At 43.3% G+C, this 15,185-nt stretch overlaps 1 protein-coding gene and 1 long non-coding RNA gene across 3 annotated transcripts in view; one reads left to right on the top strand and one right to left on the bottom strand.

Moving 5' to 3' along the window:
- The window catches only part of LOC114643414 (uncharacterized), a 1,023,859-nt gene that overhangs the window by 809,469 nt on the left and 199,205 nt on the right, over window positions 1-15,185 (bottom strand). The window lies entirely within an intron of this gene.
- On the top strand, window positions 1,688-9,930 carry LOC127527866 (uncharacterized). Of its 2 annotated transcripts, none has more exons than XR_007935030.1 (3): window positions 1,688-1,867; window positions 9,490-9,641; window positions 9,832-9,930. It is a non-coding gene; the product is annotated as an uncharacterized LOC127527866 (long non-coding RNA). The 2 variants fall into 2 exon arrangements; XR_007935029.1 differs by having other exon boundaries at window positions 9,490-9,604; window positions 9,791-9,930.

Genomic DNA, 15,185 nt, shown 5'->3' on the forward strand with positions numbered 1-15,185 from the left:
GTGTAGAAGAGCTTTGAGTTGTGAGACAAGCACAATAAAAATATAAAGAATTATTATTATTATTATTATTATTATTCAAGTGCCACCTCTCAGTGTTGATAACACCCTGGGCAAGAAAGCAGTCATTTCCAACATCCATTGCTCTAATATTTACTTCAGTCACTCGAGAAATAAAGAAAAAGTATAGAAATGTCAAAGGAATGTGTCATTTAATAATCTGGGATGAAATATAAGTGATCAGCGTGGACCTCAGCGTTATCATTGGCAGAGCACCACCTATTGGAATGTAAGTCAGGTATTAATAAAATGCATTATATTTTACATTCCAACAGATGGCACATTACAAACATTTGTAGTACTAAAATGTATAGAATGTTGGAATGACAAATACAATGTGTATGTCTCAGTTATATACAGTGGACCCCTGCGAAGTTCCGGTTCAGAGTTTGCAACCTCAGTCATTTGCGGATTTTTCCTTTGAACCTATCTAATAATTGTTAGTGGAAACCGCAAACATTCACTGCAATTTTATGGCTTTTTTCGTGAAAATCCTGTGATGTCGAGAGAAGAGGACGCAACTGTAAGGAAAACACGGCTTGGGATGGTGAAAGTAGCCAATAGAATTTGAAACTGCAACTCCCAACAATCCCTGCAGTGTCTCTGATTGGTGTTCTGCTGAGGCTGCTGGGGCTGTTGGGGTCAAAGGATGTCAAAGTGGCTTTTAAAAAAGGAGCCAGTGACCAAAAGCAAAAAAAGTTTTTGTAATTTGTGTTTGATGTTCCTGTCTGTCTGCCAGCCTTCTGTTGGTTACCTGTACTTATTCGTTTTGTCCTCGATCATTTCGTACGTCTGGATTGTCTGCCGTCTGGCTGTGTACATGAGGACTGTAAGTGGATTCATGGCCATCCTGAGAAGAAAGGAGCGCTCCTGAACCCGTCCACCCGTCTTCACCATTTCATGAACTAGCAGTAGGACTATCTTTACATTCCCATTCAACGTGCAGATCTCTGGACTTTCTATTTTCATCATTACATTTCATCCATTGTTGTTTTTCATGATTTACTGTGTGTGTTTTGTTTGTGTTTTGTTGTATTTAATGTGTAATCGCCATAAGGTGATCAGGGGTGGTATTGCTGTTTTCATTTGTTTTCATTACATTCTTTATTTGCTATTTGATTTCCGCTTTACTTTGATTTTCTCTCTGTTTGTGAGTGCGTGCAGGGTCGGCCAAAGGCTGGCTGTGTCCCTGGAATCTCCACCATAAAAATAAATTTCCATCTTCTCGACGGTGTGAATCTTAACGGCACCGGACCACTACAGTGTTATTCATTTCTCCTTGCTGCTGATTGGCTGTGATGCATCTCCAGCTGAGTGTTCTCGTGTTTTCCGTTTTCTGCCTCTTATCCCTTAAACTGCCACAACCGGCTATAGTCGTTTCAAAGTGCCATTTGTGAACACGCAGGAGCTGATCAGTCAGTGCTGTACATTCATTGAGTAGCCAGCTCATGACCACTGCCAGTGTGGCTGAGTTAGTTTGTTTTATTATGAACATTCTCAAAACTATGTTTTTTATACTGAAATTCTTCTGTTTTATATATAATGTGAATGTAATCATTGTATCTGTTGTATATAGTTCCTATTTGTCTGTTGTAGCGGGGGGGGGGGGGGGCTTTAATTATATGTAACACCCATAGGACGCACATGTGACGTACAGCAGACTCCTGGCAAAAGCTGGATGACACTTTTGCAGGTAAGGCGCTTCTCAATGCTCTCCGTCTCTTGTATAAGCTGACAAGTTTTAAATGAGTGTTTTCTGTCTGAAACTGAATGGAAACATCACGCCATGTGGTTGTTGATGTGTTTTGAGGTTCTGTTGTCACTTTTGGTCGGCAGAAATGGACTTTAAAAGTGTTTGGTTTAGCGGAGATCCAATCTCATTGGTATTTTGTTTGGCTTGCTACAGGAGACAGAGAGCGCCTGACGTTACATGTGCTGACTGTGCCCTTTACTGCTTGTCTTGTAGGTATGTTGCAACGTTAATTATTGTCCTTCATTGTTATCATTTATATTCAATTGTTAAATTTGTATTTATTGTATTTGTGTATATATGTTTAATTAGAAAAGAAAAAGCTGGATGACGCTTTTGTAGAATAAACGGCAGAATTCGGGTATTGCTGTGTCTGTCTTCTTCCAAATCACCAGCAGCCATTCTAAAGCCGCTACATAAAACTGGTGCCGTGACCCGGATCCACTGATCAGCTACCGCCTATCGCCGAGGTCAAGCTTTGTGCTCGTGACATCATGGGATATCAAGTTGGTGGAAGTGTGGATCTTTTTGTAGCTGCTGAGATGGTTTTTGGTGTTTTGCATAAGCGCAACTGTGGTTAATATAAGTTCATGTTAAGAATTAGTGACATAAGTTGAAATATTTCATGTAAACTGCTTAATAGTTCTTGCTCACTGTTATTGTAACTGTTTTGTTCCTGTGTGAGATATGGCAGGCAGAGGTCAACATACCTTTAATATTTCTACACAACTTCCAGGCAGGGGGAGGGGTTTGTTTAATATAGATGGAGCAGTTGGTAGGACCCCAGTGCTAACCTATGATTTAAATGAACCATTTGAATCAGAAAGCGTAAATGACATACCTGTCCTTGAACCTCAATTCTCGACTCCCGTTACAAATGACAACACTGTACAACAGTTACGTGTGTTAATTGGTGAGTTGGGGAGCCAGATAGGTGAATCCATAGCCAGCTGTTTGCTGGCTAGTCAGCACCCATTCACTCCAAGTCAGTCTCCACCAGCTGAGTCAGCTGGGGTTGAACCACCTGACACAACCCTAAACTTGTCCAAAGTGAGCTTAGTAGTGAGGCCGGATATCAAAGAGCCCCCGATGTATCGTGGCGATGGTGCAGACAGATACTCCATTCAGGAGTGGATTGAGCTGATGGAGGTGTACCTGCATAAAAAAGGCCTTCCAAGTCATGAACAGGGAGATGAGGTCCTGAACCACCTCCTTGGTAAGGCAAAAAGTATAGTCAAAGTGGGACTGAAAAGCAACCCCTCACCTGGTGCTACTGTTAACCCTGAGACAATCTATGCTATATTGAGACGTTACTTTAGTGAGAGCCCTGCTTCATGTCTACCACTGGCCGATTTCTATGCCACCCAACCAATAGCAACAGAAATGCCAATAGATTACTGGGTCAGGTTGAACACAGCTGCTGAAGTGGCCAATAGGCACTTGGGACGTCAGGGTGGTAAATTAGAGAATATGGATGCAGAAATAGCCATGATGTTTTATCCGAAACTGTCCTGACCGTAGTCTCGCATGTGTTTTCAAGTGTAAGCCTACAAGCAAGTGGTCAATTACAGAGGTTCAAGAGGCTATAGATGAGCATCAGCGAGAATGCCGAGCTAAAAGATCAGGTGCAGACATGATGAAGTCACATGCTATACAAGTGGCCACTGTCGTAACAAGTAGCAGTGTGCCAGAACCCCAAGTTGCATGTGCTCATGTGAACACAGCCAGGTGCATCCCGCCTAATCCAACCAAGTCAAGTGAGGCAGTCATGTCAGAGCCAAGTGCTCTGGAACGTGTGCTAAGTATGCTGGAGAGAGTGTTAGAGCGCACCAGCCAGCCTGTTCATGCTACGGCTAGACCACAGGCTTCAACCCCAGCACGTTCCCCTCCATGCCAAGTCTGCTGGGACGCCTCTCACTCAACACGAACACATTGTATGCGGGAGAGGAGATGTCTAACCTGTCTAGAAATAGGGCATCAGCGGAGAGACTGCCCCAAAGCCGTTATTGCACAGAATGTTAGCTCATCTGATCAGGGAAACTAAGTTGCTCACAATCAGGAGGGGACAGTGTGAGTAAAAATGTTGAAGCCCTCAACCTTGATGAAGATGTGCAGTTTGTGTATACAAAGTGCCTGAAATCTGCCCCACCTGGAAGTACTGTACTGTTTCAGAACATGATTAGACTTGATAAAGCTGACAGTCTGTTTTATACCAGTGCACAGGTGGGTGATAAAGTCTCACTACAAGCGTTGCTCGACACCGGCTCTATGGCTTGCACCATTAATGAAGAAGCTGAGCAGGTGGTAAAGAATGCTGGATTGGCACTGGAGACTGACAATATCCAGACTGATGTTGTGCTCATTGGCTGTGGTGGAGTTCAGGTTAGGCCCAAGTGCATTTACAATTTAAGGATGGAGGTGTATGGATGTGCATTCAGTGTGCCTGCCTTGGTGGTCCCTCGGCAAAAAGACCAGCTTATCCTGGGCACAAATGGGCCACCTTCTAAAGTGGTTCAAGCAGTCTCCCCAGTTCTGGCATGTTGTAAGCAAACCTGAGTCCACTAAAGCACCTGAAATAATGCAGTTTCTTAATATGCTGTCTGGCATTAACAGGTGGAGAGGTGAAACAATCCCAGATGCTATTGGAACCGCCAGGTTGGCACAGGCAGTGACTCTTCTCCCTAAACAAGAACACCTGGTTTGGGCCAAATTACCTGCAGCCTCACCTCTTTCTGAGGGCAGTGCCATTTTGATCGAACCATCTAAGGCACAAACTCACAAGAAAAGCATCATTGTCTGCAGGTCGGTGTGCTCCATGAGTGGTGATAAGTGGGTCCCAATAAGGATTTTGAACACCTCTGACAAACCTATCATCTTAAAGCGCAACACCAAGGTTGCAAATGTGTCACCCTGCATTGCTGTTGAAGATTTGGATGTGACCACTGGACAGACACCAGCTGAGGAGCTTGATCTGCAGAGTCAGACGCTGTGTGATGAAGTGGTCAGCAAGCCAGGCGACCCTCCTTGTCCCAGTTTTCATGATAGCCTACATAAGCTGGGGTTGGAAGATCTGGATATTGACTCCTGTGAGGTGTCCCACCACTGGAAATCTCAGTTGCTGCAGCTGGTGCAAAAGTATGAGGATGTGTTCTCAAAGAGTAAGCTTGACTGTGGGATGGCTAAAGACTTTGTTCACCACATCCATCTGTCTGATGATCGACCCTTCAGACTTCCATATCGACATGTCCCACCAGGGCAATATCGTAAGCTCCGTCAAGTGCTCACAGAGATGGAAGAGCTTGAGATCATCCGCAAGTCTAACAGTGAGTGGGCCTCCCCACTAGTGCTTGTTTGGAAGAAGAATGGTGATCTCAGGATATGTGTGGATTATCGCTGGCTGAATACGCGCACAATCAAGGACGCACATCCCTTGCCACACCAGTCTGACTGTCTAGCAGCTCTGGGAGGGAGCGCCATCTTTAGTGCCATGGACCTTACCTCTGGCTTTTATAACATCGCAATGGCAGAGGAACACAAAAAACTTACAGCTTTCACCACACCTATGGGGCTGTATGAGTTTAACACGCTCCCGCAGGGCCTCTGTAATAGCCCTGCCAGCTTCATGCACCTCATGATGGGTATTTTTGGTGACCAGAACTTCCTGACGATGCTCTGTTACTTGGATGATGTGCTAGTGTATGCACCCAATGAAGCTGAAGCCCTCAAGAGGCTGGAGATGGTCTTCAGCAGGCTCCATGCTCATGGACTGAAACTGGCCCCCCAAAAATGCCAGCTACTCAGAAGAACTGTGAGGTTCTTGGGGCATGTTGTGGATGAAAGTGGTGTCTCAACTGACCCTGACAAGGTCAAAGCTATCGCTGCTATGACAGAGGCTGACCTTATGATGGAGGATGGCTTAACGCCATCACAGAAGAAGATCAGGTCATTCTTGGGCATGGTCATATACTATCATCCAAGATTGTTCCAGTATAGCTAAGCCCTTGTTCGCCCTGACTGCTGCACCTAAGAGGAGGAAAGGGAATGCACGAGGTGCTGCTTCGTTCAGGAAATTACATCCAAGTGACTGGAGGCAGGAGCAGCGTGACTCGTTTGAACAGTTAAAATCTACTCTCTTAGACTCTGTTGTCCTCGCACACCCTGATTTCAGTCGACCATTCATCTTGTCCACAGATGCCTCGCAGGATGGATTAGGTGCTGTGCTATCTCAGGTCCAAGAGGGTGAGAGTAAGGCACGCCCCATTGCCTTTGCCAGCAAGGCTCTCACCCGTGCTCAGAGCAACTATCCAGCATACCGTCTAGAGTTTCTGGCACTGAAATGGTCTGTTTGTGATAAATTTAGCCATTGGCTAAAGGGACACAACTTCACCGTCTGGACAGACAACAATCCGCTAACCTACATCCTCACAAAGCCCAAACTCGACGCGTGCGAGCAGAGATGGGTAGCAAAACTGTCCCCATACAACTTCAGCATCAAGTACATCTCTGGTAGTAAGAATATTGTTGCAGACGCCCTAAGCAGGCAGCCCTTTGTCCAAAATCGTGTTTGCCAGAGGCTCATCAAAGAGCCGTACAAAGCACTATTAGAGGAGTCGGAGCAGGTTAGAGAGGGCATGGTCCAGGAGGCATTTAGAGTCAGTGCTAACAACCAGAATATCAAGTGCTCATTCCCACCTGAGAGCCTTAGACACTGCTCTATGACAAGCGGTGAAGTGTCTGTAGTCCTTTCAGGTCATATGGAATGGGACCAAGGAGCCAACCAGAGGGTGGTCACTTGGTTGGCTCAAGACCTGGAAAAGCTAATCCCACCTGGCCAAGATGCCTTGCCTGTCTTCTCTCTCCGAGAGCTCCAGGATGAGCAAAGGAGAGATGCTATATTGTCCCAGGTCATCCCATTTGTCACCCGAGGGAGGCGGCCATCAAGGAGAGAAAGGGCTGTACTATCGCTGAAGGTTCTTAAGACTCTGAAACAATGGGAGAAACTGAAAATGCTCAATGGTATCCTGTACAGGGTATGTAAAGACTCAGTGACTGGGAAGAAGCGCCACCAGTATATGACACCTTCCTCCCTAGTCACACATGTTCTTCGTGGTGTCCACGATGATGCCGGTCATCAGGGTCAGAGTAGGACACTGTACCTGGCAAGGCAGAGATTTTTCTGGAGTACCATGGAGCATGATGTCCAAGACTATGTCAAATGCTGCAAACGCCGTGTAGTCAGCAAGACACTGGAGCCAGAGGGAAGAGCCCCTCTCGAAAGTATCAAGACTATTTACCCCCTTGAGCTGGTTTGTCTGGACTTTTGGTCTGCAGAGGACTCCAGAGGAAGGAGTGTGAATGTATTGGTGGTGACAGACCACTTCACCAAGATGGCCCATGCTTTCTGCTGCTCAGACCAGTCAGCAAAACAAGTTGCGCACCAGCTCTGGGATAGATATTTTTGAGTCTATGGATTCCCCCAGAGGATCCATTCAGACCAAGGGGCGAGTTTCGAGAGCCAACTGATCCAGGAGCTGTTACAGATTACAGGTGTGAAAAAGTCAAGAACAACACCTTATCACCCAAAGGGGAATGGCCACACTGAGAGGTTCAACAGAACCTTAGGGAACATGATCAGAGCCTTACCGCCCAGGGATAAGATTAAATGGCCGCAAATGCTGCAGACATTGACTTTCGCATATAACTGTACAGCTCATGAGTCAACTGGGTATGCTCCCTTCTACCTGATGTATGGGCGGGTCCCTAGACTGCCGGTGGATATTATGTTCCACAATGTGGAGAGGAACAGTGATATCATTGACTATGATAGCTATGTCAGGAGAATGAGGGATGACCTCAAGGAAGCTCTCATCTTGGCCCAAGTCAACACTGATTCCAGCCAGCAGCGCCAGGCAGACTTGTACAACATGAAGACAAAAGGTGCAGACATTGAGGAAGGAGATCGAGTTCTCTTGGCAAAGAGAGGTGAACGTGGTCGCAGGAAGTTGGCTGACAGAAGGGACTCTACACTGTACACTGTGGTCTCTAAAGATTCAAAGTGCCATACATACCACATCAAAAACACCATCAATGGACAGGAGAAGATTGTTCATAGGAACTTGATCTTGCAAGCTAGCTTCTTGCCAGTGGTAATCGAACAGGAAGTGGAGCCTTCCTTTGATAGTGGCTCTGAACCAAATCGGGACCAGTGTGATGTGGATAGAACTGCCTCTGTGACTGGATCAGAGTTTGACCCTATAGAGCGTACTGCCAGTTGGGTAGCAGAGACAACTCCTTCAGTGGTTCCTCCAGAAAGACAATGTGCATCATCTGAACCTCTTGAAGTATCCCCTGACAATGCTGTGCCAGAGGCTGACAACCCCCAAGCAGACAGTAGTGATGTAAGTAATCATGCTGGACCATGTGCTGAGAGTCACAGAGTTGGGATTGAGACAAACAGGACCAACAACAGTGAAACGGATAGTATGCATGGTGCAGAAGTGCCAGAACTGAACCACAGTCATCCCGAGGACCAAGTAGCTAGAGGATCAATGTCTGAGATCACTTTGAGACACGATAGAGCACCAAGTAACACAGTAGGGCACATCAGAACAAGAGTAGGAAGGATAGTAAAACCAGTTAACACACTGCAAAAAATGAAATCTTAACAAGCCAGAAAATCTTGAAAAGAAATAATAGATCTTGTTTTTTTTAATTTTAACAAGAAAAACAAGAAAAAGGTATTAGAATCAAGCAAAATTATCTGCCAATATAGTGAGAAAGTTTAACTTGTTAACTTGTTAAATTTTCTAAAAATGAGATTATATTTCTTACACATAGAAATCTACTCAAGTCACTTATTCTTAAAATAAAAAAAACAAGATCTATTATTTCTTTTCAAGATTTTCTGGCTTGTTAAGATTTCATTTTTTTCAGTGCAGATTGATTCAGAACATGACGCAGAGAAACAAACAAGCTAGTGGTGGTGTTAGTGGGTTAGCCAAAACCGTGTTTTTGTGAACAACCGTCAGTTATGCTATTGGAATAGTTCTAAGTTAATTAGTAATGTGTATAATATGTATAATTCTGTTAAGTAAGTTCAATGTTGGAGTAACAGTCATTTATTCATTAGGATGAGATTGTGTATAAGGCACCTTCTTACGCAAGTGAACATTGGAAGTCTGCCCAGCTTCCTTTTGACACTTTCCCTTTTGGTTTTGTCGCACATAAGAGTACTGTGATGTACCGTGAGAAAATAATGACATGCTATGTTATGTTACTGTTATTTAGAACTCTGCCATTACCTGACCCTCAGTGTTTTGAGAAGTTCAGGGGGGAGTATGTGGCTGAGTTAGTTTGTTTTATTGTGAACATTCTCAAAACTTTTTTATTTATACTGAAATTCTTCTGTTTTATATATAATGTGAATGTAATCATTGTATCTGTTGTTTATAGTTCCTATTTGTCTGTTGCAGTGGGGAGGGGGCTTTAATTATATGTAACACCCATAGGACGCGCATGTGACGTACAGCAGACTCCTGGCAAAAGCTGGATGACACTTTTGCAGGTAAGGTGCTTCTCAATGCTCTTCGTCTGCTTGTATAAGCTGACAAGTTTTAAATGAGTGTTTTCTGTCTGAAACTGAATGGAAAAATCACGCCATGTGGTTGTTGATGTGTTTTGAGGTTCTGTTGTCACTTTTGGTCGGCAGAAATGGATTTTAAAAGTGTTTGGTTTAGCGGTGATCCAACCTCATTGGTATTTTGTTTGGCTTGCTACAGGAGACAGAGAGCGCCTGACGTTACATGTGCTGACTGTGCCCTTTACTGCTTGTCTTGTAGGTATGTTGCAACGTTAATTATTGTCCTTCATTGTTATCGTTTATATTCAATTGTTAAATTTGTATTTATTGTATTTGTGTATATATGTTTAATTAGAAAAGAAAAAGCTGGATGACGCTTTTGCAGGAGACAGAGAGAGCCTGAGGTTACATGTGCTGACTGTGCCCTTTACTGCTTGTCTTGTAGAAAAAAGCTGGATGACGCTTTTGTAGAATAAATGGCAGAATTCGGGTATTGCTGTGTCTGTCTTCTTCCAAATCACCAGCAGCCATTCTAAAGCCGCTACACCAGCCCCTTGTGAGAAGGGGGGACTGAACGCACTCCTAGAATACACGGACGCTTCTCCAAAAAACCCTCTTAAAAACGCTGATAGACTACCTTCACATTGCTCCATTACTTGCTGGGCTTACTTGTGGCTGCTCTGTCACGTGATATGCTTCTCGTGTGACGCTACGCTTACTTAAAAGCCTGAACAGCACCTGTCCTATTGGGCTGATTGCTTTGTTTCTCTCTCCTCCCCCAGACATCCTCTGCTCCCGTTGTGCTCCCCTATGATGTTTGTCTATTCTTTAATCGATAACTAACTGCATACTGAGCTCGTTTTACTTCTAAAGAGACCTGTTTGTTTGAAGTGTTTGAATAAAGTTCCTGTCTCTACAATCTCCTGTGTTTCTGTGCAATTCTGTGACCCAAGTGTGACACCCTGCAGCACTGCAGCCTCGCTGTCCCTGTCATTGAGCCGCTGCACTAGACTGGCCTGCCAGCGTCAGCGCTTACCTCTGTGTGCTCGAGTGCAGCACTTCAAGAGCAGTTGGCTCGGTGACTTCATCCATGGCGTCACCTGCACTTTGTAAATATTGTTCAAGTAGTTTATTAAATAGTTTATACAGTCCATTAGCAGGGTGTGAAATGATCAGTGTTGCAGTAATTGTGATGATCTTTACATGAAAAAAAATTATGTGTTCCATTAATATTTCACTTTTTCTTTATAAATTGTGACATTTACTTAAAGTGCAGCAAAAAAGTTTTTGGAGTCCAGGGATACATTAACCCCCAAGTATGTGGCAGTTTAAGAGTTAAAGCCCCAAAATGCCGTTGAAACGCCCGACACCTTCTAAGGCTTCTGGCAATGAAAACGCACTTGTGTGAATTACAGTACATATAGCGGTAACATCGGGATTTTACATTCTAGCACTGCAGGTGACATATCAGTACAGTACTGTGCAGTATGCAGGTTTACCTTTACATTCTTTATTTTTAGGTAATGTATTAAGCTGAGTATGAAATTAAATTAAAGTCATTTGGGGGCATATTTAGGGTTTAAACTATAAAAATAGGCATTTTGTTAACCACATCAACAATTTGCAGTTTTTCACAATTCGAGGGTGCTCTAGGAATGTAACCCTCATGAAATTTGGAGGTGTACTGTACAATTTAGTATGGGATTTGTAAAAGCCATGTTAATGTTTGAGATGTGCCGTCTGCTGGAATGATGAATTTAACATGATGTCTCTGTTACACACCATTTGGTGTTGGATTCATAAAAGCAGTGTTAGTCTTTTTGATGTACCATTTGCTGGAGTGACAAATGCCATTAATTTTATTTCTACAAATGTTTGTGTTGTGCCATCTGTTGGAATGAGAGAGACATACGAACCGAATTCACACGCAGATACACAGACATAGAGACACTTTTCCTTTTATTAAGGTGAAGAATGTTGAGAATCTTGATTATGGATCAATATGCTTTATTATTAGTTTTAGTGCTATTAGCTATGAAAAGTGTAGGCCTGAGGTAACTTTAAAAGGACACCATTTATTCCAGCAGAAGGGCCCTGGGCTGCCAGCCTTTTCACAGGCAGATCTTGTTTTGTGAACGCCGGTGCTGAGCCGCTCACTGACAGAAGACAAACAAACTGCAGGCAGGGCCTTTGGCTGTGTGAGTAGTGGGCAGGCTCTTAGGCTGGCACATCAAACATATAAGAACTTAATGGCATTTACATTTATTAGGGCTCAGTAATACTCTGGGCATTAACGTTAAAATAAAACGCATTGTGATATCTACCTAGTCTGAGCTACTGTATATCGGGGTTAAGAGCTGATTATTGAAGGTTACGGACCTTTCACTGCACATTGATGTCCGTGAAGTTAGCAGCAGCTTAGCCCTGACAGACGAGTGAGCAGCCGGGCGCCAAGAATGAACAACACCGCTGTTTGCGTTTGCAGGCTTTTATATGAGCACACAGAAATATGTTAGGTTAGCATTTAGGTTTATATGCCAATGTCTCTTTGTATGTCCTAATGATAATAAATAAAGTTACAGCAGAACGTATTAGTTAGCTTATTTAATCAGTTGTTAAAGGCTTGTCATTTTTCCTTCTTTCAAGCATGAAGCTCCGTGTCGAGGCTGTCCGCAGTCTGACCCTCATCATTGAAGCTGCGCGCTACCGCTTACGGGCACAGTTGCCATTTATTTTAGGCTTACAGCAATGTGGCTCAACCTGTGGGGCGAGATATCTAGAAGGGGGCCGCGAAGAAAAAATGCAAATCGAAGAACATATTTACTAAAACAAACTTGTTTATTACAACTGTTTATGGTAGTAAAATCACACCCAGTATGTGGACTATCGGCTCTGTGGTATTCGTGTAAATGACCGCGTGTTGATGTGTCGTTCGCCTCTCAGAGCCGATTCTTTGTAGTGAACGACTAGAGCCGAATCCTGTCGGGGAGAGCAGAGTCTTCATTCACACAGAGAATTCATTCAGGCAGGGGCGGGACTTTATTTTGATGGGCACCCATGCGGCCAATCACAAGCAAAGACAGACTAGGATCATACCATTATGTGACAGAATTAAGGGGGTATGACGCTCCGAAGACAGCGAGTATAGTGGTACAGTCCAGGTACACAGAGAGACGCGGAGTCAAATTGAAATTCTTGCGCGTCGGGAATAAGTGAAGAAATGAGTGATAATTGAAAAAGAAACAGCATCTAGTTGCATTTAAATGATATTGGAGACTGCAAAGCTGAGTGCAGAATTTGTAAAATGGGAATATCCGTCAGAACAGAGCAGGGCCAGCAACAAACCTGCACAGATATCTAAGAAGCGCTCAGCCGTCCGTCCAGCTCATCCTCTCTCCTCCGGCTGCCTTCCACTGATCCGTGAAAAGTGTCCTGTTTTGAGCCAATAACTTCTGCTACAGCATCCACTGTCTTATCAGAAACCGCAGGTATATCACAGCCTTCTGCCTCTCAAACCAAAATAAGCACATTTATTCCTAAACAAATGACCCCACCCAGTCAGAGAAGTGTCGATTAGGAGCTGGCGAAAATGACATCCCCTGACTTTCAGCCATTTTCATTGCGGATGACAAAGGATTTCAAACTTTTGTTCAGCCTTAATCCCCATGTATGTTATCCCCAGTAGAAAAACCTCATCCCAAACAATTACTCCACGACTAAATAACACGGAGCGTGCATTGTAGCGAGACAGGGTCAAAAAAAGCTTCAGCAGTTTGCCTGACAACTGACTGCCGGACATCCAGAGCGACCTGCTCATACGTGTCTGTCACTTGTCACCTTATTGGAAACTTTAAGATGACATCCTGCCTTCTGGGCTGTTGTGAGTTTACTGAGAGACGTACTGCAGAAAACCTGTCAGAGGAGCTGCTGAGAGTGACAACAGAGTGACAAGTAGACGACCAGTGGCGTGCTGTGTTACTGTATATATACTGTATGTCACGTGGAGAGGCCTGTCCGCCGTCAGCAGACATCAGAATTCAAGTGCAGTCCTCTCTCTTACCGTTACAGGGCACTTCTGTAATCGCTGATATGTCACTTATTGTTTAGATATAAGACGTGATTGTATTCTTAGGAGTGTTTATAATATTTGTAATTTTATTTGTATTTTTATACATTGAAGTAATTTAAAACCTAGAATTATTAAAATTACTAAAAAAAAATATGAAATTTATTGAAAACCAAAGAAATGTTTGAATTTTACATATATTTTATCACATGGGTTTTAATTTGAAATGTGTCACATGTGTGACGATATTTTGATGATGAAAACATATTAGCGATGCCCCAGTGTGATCAAGACTTGAGCACTTCTGCCAATAGTGCATTCCCAAATTAAAATTTTGTGTTGTTGGGTGGATCTCAATATAATCCAAAATCTGAAAATGTGCAAAAAAACTTGGGGTGGGGGCGGGGGGGATTTGGTAGGGAGTTCCACACAAACTAATTTGAAAAGATGGGGCACACATGGATAAAGGCTGAGAAACACTGATATATCCAAATGTTGTATGAGTGTTCATGTGTCTCAGAATCATCTGTACATTTGTAAGTGCTGGTGACAGCGAGTCCCAGTGTGTGTCACTGAGAAGTGACAGGCTGGAGGGGTCACACTTATGTACTTAAGTTGAATGAGTCTGATGTGGGCTATTACAGAGGGACTGGCAGTAGGGGAACATCATCATCATCATCCTCCTCACTGAGCTCAGACAAACTTTCACTTTAGTCTCCTCACAAGTCACTTCCTTGTTCCTCTGACTGATTCTCTCTGCCTGCCTCTCCTCAGACTGACGATGGCTGAAGCCCAGCTGTTTGTGTCACACGACGAGTTCACCTGCTCGGTGTGTCTGGACACCCTGACTGTGGTCACAGTTTCTGTCTGAAGTGCCTCACAGACTATCCGCTATGAGACATTGAAGGTTAAAATAACAGAATACAACAACACAGTCCATCTTGAGAGGCGCTGCTATTTCTCTAGTGGCTTCGCCCCCTGCTTTCTTCGCTCGCCAACCCCCGTGTTTGGTTTTCCGGATATGCACGTTTAAGATTTTTTTTTTCTTTGAATTGTTGCTATTTCATTAGTTTTATTTTTATTTCAGAACTTCTGTAAAAACAATATTTGTAAACTTGCGAGTCCCAATATGCTGAATCTTTTTAATGAGGTCAGGATGGGTTTCTCTGTTTGGAAATTCAGCACAGACAAAACGATCTACATCATCAGCAGTAAATTATTTTTTACAAAATAAAAAAGTAAGTAGAGTTTTGCATTGGACTCCTGTCTGTAAAGTTGTGTTATTTTCCTCTCACAGTTCCAAAAGTAGATAGGGTTACCAAGGTGATACCCCAGCTTTTCTCTTGGTTTTTGTGCAAGGGCTAGACAGAACGTTTTTGACTCCTGGGGTAAATGTAGCTTTTTAAATAAGCAGACAGATAAATATATATACATGAACAAAGTAACCAATAAATGCATGTGCGGTAAACTCTGTTTTTGAAATTCTCAAGATTCTTTATTTGTCACATGCATAGTTATACAGGACAACACGCAGTGAAATGCATCCTGATCCGCTTATCAAAAACTGTGCAAAGTTAGAAGAATATCAGTTAGATTAACAAAAAGTCATAGATTGAAAGATAACAGTATAGTAGAACATAATAAATAAGTAAAATTATGTGAATAAAGTAGAATTAAGTGTTGAGGTGCAATAGTGTAGTAATTATTGTGCAAAACCAAAGTCAGACTGGTGC

The sequence above is a fragment of the Erpetoichthys calabaricus genome, chromosome 5 (genome assembly GCF_900747795.2).
Source record: "Erpetoichthys calabaricus chromosome 5, fErpCal1.3, whole genome shotgun sequence".
In the NCBI taxonomy this organism is placed as follows: Eukaryota; Metazoa; Chordata; class Cladistia; order Polypteriformes; family Polypteridae; genus Erpetoichthys; species Erpetoichthys calabaricus.